The 3,617-nt window shown below is 50.2% G+C and overlaps 1 pseudogene; it reads left to right on the top strand.

Moving 5' to 3' along the window:
* Positions 1-3,269: 3,269 nt before the first annotated feature.
* LOC130456673 (5S ribosomal RNA) lies at positions 3,270-3,388 on the top strand (annotated as a pseudogene).
* Positions 3,389-3,617: the final 229 nt, after the last annotated feature.

The following is a 3,617-nucleotide window of genomic DNA, read 5'->3' as shown; positions in this document are numbered from 1 at the left end:
CTCTGCTCCTAAAAAGGACAGATTCAAGTCTCTCCAAGCCATGGCACAGGGTGAGATCAGGAAGATGCAAGACTGATGGTGGGAAAAAAAGGCAGAAGAAATCCAGCATTTTGCTGATACGAAAAACTACAAACAATTTTTCAGTGCCCTCAAGACTGTCTATGGGCCATTAAAACCCACCACCACTCCCTTGCTATCCTCTGAACGTGACACTCTCATGAAAGGTAAAAAAGGCATCAGCAACAGATAGAAAGAACACTTCAGTTAGCTTCTCAACTGACCCTCTTCAGTCGACCAAAGCACCCTTGACCAGATCCCCCAAAACCACATCATTGAACAACTTGACGTCCCTCCTTCAATAGAGCAAGTCCAAAAAGCCATTAAACAAATGAGTGCAGGCAAGGAACCTGGTAAAGAAGGATCCCAACCGAGGTATACAAGGCCTTAAATGGTAAGGCGCTCCAGGCATTCCACATAGTGCTGACCAGCATATGGGAAGAGGAAGACATGCCCGAGAACTCAGAGATGTCTCCATCATAGCCCTATACAAGAACAAAGGCTCATGAACAGCATGTGACAACTACAGAGGCATCTCACTACTCTCCACTGCTGGAAAGATCCTCACCTGTGTTATACTCAAAAGACTCCTGTCATCTGTTTCAGAGCAGAACCAACCTGAATCACAATGCAGCTTCTGACCAGATCGCAGCACCATTGACATGGTCTTCACGGTGAGGCAAATGCAGGAAAAATGCCTTGAGCAGAACCTAAGTCTCTACATTGTGTTCATAGACCTGACAAAGGCATTTGACACAGTGAACAGGGACGCATTGTGGGTGATCCTTAGCAAGCTCAGCTGCCCAGCAAAATTCGTCAAACTGATCCAGCTCTTTCATGTCGACATGACAGGGGAAGTCCTATCTGGTGGAGAGACTTCCGATCACTTCAACATCTCCAATGGCGTGAAACAAGGCTGGGTCCTTGCTCTGGTATTATTCAACCTATTCTTTACCCACGTATTACGACATGCTGTGATGGATCTAGACCTGGGCGTCTACATCGAATACCGACTGGATGGCTCACTATTGGACCTTCGCCGCCTGACTGCAAAAACAAAGACAACAGAGAGACTCATCCTGGAAGCTCTCTTCGCAGATGACTGTGCTCTCATGGCCCATCAAGAAAATCACCTTCAAACCATTGTGGACAGGTTCTCCACCACAAAAAAATTGTTTGGCCTCACTATCAGCTTCAGCAAAACAGAGGTGCTGCTCCAACCTGCACCAGGGAGGCCAACTAACCAGCCGTGCATTACAATCGACGGCACGCAGCTTTCTAACATCAACACTTTCAAGTACCTGGGCAGCACCATCGACAACGACGGGTCCCTAGACCACAAGACTAATGCCAGGATCCTAAAGGCCAGCCAGGCACTCGGGCAGCTGCGCTGCAAAGTCCTCCAACACAGAGGTGTAAACACTGCGACGAAGCTCAAAGTGTATAACGCAGTGGTCCTCAGCTTGTTCCTGTACGGTTGTGAGACATGGACACTGTACCGGAAGCACATGAAGCAGCTGGAGCAATTCCACCAATGCTCTCTCCAGTCAATCATGAGGATCCGATGGCAGAACCGAATCACCAGCCAGGAAGTCCTCGACAGAGCCAACTCCACCAGCATCGAAGTCATGGTCCTCAAAACCCAGCTACGATGGTCTGGACACGTCATCCGCATGGACCCACAGCAAATACCAAGACAGGTATTCTATGGGGAACTGTCAGCCAGAATCGGGAAACAAGGCCGACCAAAGAAAAGATTCAAGGATCAGCTAAAGTCAAACTTGAAGTGGGCTGGCATTACACCAAAGCTACTAGAACTCGCTGCCTCTGACAGAAGCAGCTGGCAAACCCACATTAACCATGCCGCCGCCACCTTTGAAGATGAGCGACGTCGACGTCTTGCCGCTGCGCGTGAACACCGACACCAGGCCACAACCGCACCTCCCGTAACAACTGGTGTCCCAGGCCCCATGTGCCCCAAACTGTGCGCCTCAGCCTTTGGACTCCAAAGCCACATGAGGGTACACCGTAGATGAAACTGCACAAAGACAATAGTCATTCTCGGTCACCGAGAGACTACCACTATACTGAGTTATTATTTTATATTTAAGATAGGAACACTTTCCCCAACAAACTCCCACCCCAAAAAGGAATTAGACAGCATGGTAGAGTGGAAACAGCATTTTTCTTTTTTTTTCCTTTTTAAAAAATTTTAATTATTTATTTAGATTATTTTCCCATAATTACATGATTCATGATTTTTCCCACTCTCCCTTCCCTCCCCACTCCCAGAGCTGACAAGCAATTCCACTGTTATACATGTTATATATATATATATATAGTAGTCTCTCAGATGCCGAGAATGACTATTGTCTTTGTGCAGTTTCATCTACGGTGTACCCTCATGTGGCTTTGGAGTCCAAAGGCTGAGGCACAAAGTTTGTGGCACATGGGGTCTGGGACGCCAGTTGTTATGGGAGGTGCGGGTGTGGCCTGGTGTCGGTGTTCACGCGCAGCGGCAAGACGTCGACGTCGCTCATCTTCAAAGGTGGTGGCGGCATGGTTAATGTGGGTTCTCCAGCTGCTTCTGTCAGAGGCAGCGAGTTCTAGTTGCTTTGGTGTGATGCCAGCCCACTTCAAGTTGGACTTTAGCTGATCCTTGTATCTTTTCTTTGGTCGGCCTTCTTTCCTGAGTCCAGCTGACAGTTCACCATAGAATACCTGTCTTGGTATTCGCTGTTGGTCCATGCGGATGACGTGTCCAGACCATTGTAGCTGGGTGTTGAGGACCATGACTTCGATGCTGGTGGAGTTGGCTCTGTCGAGGACTTCCTGGTTGGTGATTCAGTCCTGCCATCGGATCCTCATGATTGACTGGAGGGAGCGTTGGTGGAATTGCTCCAGCTGTTTTATGTGCTTCCGGTACAGTGTCCATGTCTCGCAACCGTACAGGAGCGAGCTGAGGACCACTGCGTTATACACTTTGAGCTTCCTCGCAGTGCTTACACCTCTGTGTTGGAGGACTTTGCAGCGCAGCCGCCCGAGTGCCTGGCTGGCCTTTGGATCCTGGCATTAATCTCGTGGTCTAGGGACCCGTCGTTAGCGATGGTGCTGCCCAGGTACTTGAAAGTGTTGACGTTAGAAAGCTGCGTGCTGTCGATTGTAATGCACGGCTGGTTCGTTGGCCTCCCTGGTGCAGGGTGGAACAGCACCTCTACGGCCATACCACCCTGAACGCGCCTGATCTCGTCTGATCTCAGAAGCTAAGCAGGGTTGAGCCTTGTTACTACTTGGATGGGAGACCGCCTGGGAATATCGGGTGCTGTAGGCTTTTGGGGTGTATGGGGTGCTCAGGGAGGGGTAGTATCTCTGGTATGGAGGGCTTGTCATGCCCTCCTAGGGCAGCTCTCCAGCCTCTGACACCCACCTGACACCCAGCTCTCACTTGTGGCTCCCAGTAGCTGCTAGCATGTGGCAGCGGCCACACCCCGGGCAACGGCTTGGAAAGGCTGGCCAAACCTTGTGAGGGTAGCCATCAGGTCATCGTGGACCCCTGGTGA

The sequence above is a fragment of the Monodelphis domestica genome, chromosome 1, assembly GCF_027887165.1.
Source record: "Monodelphis domestica isolate mMonDom1 chromosome 1, mMonDom1.pri, whole genome shotgun sequence".
In the NCBI taxonomy this organism is placed as follows: Eukaryota; Metazoa; Chordata; class Mammalia; order Didelphimorphia; family Didelphidae; genus Monodelphis; species Monodelphis domestica.
This window is presented reverse-complemented; position numbering and strand designations above follow the sequence as displayed.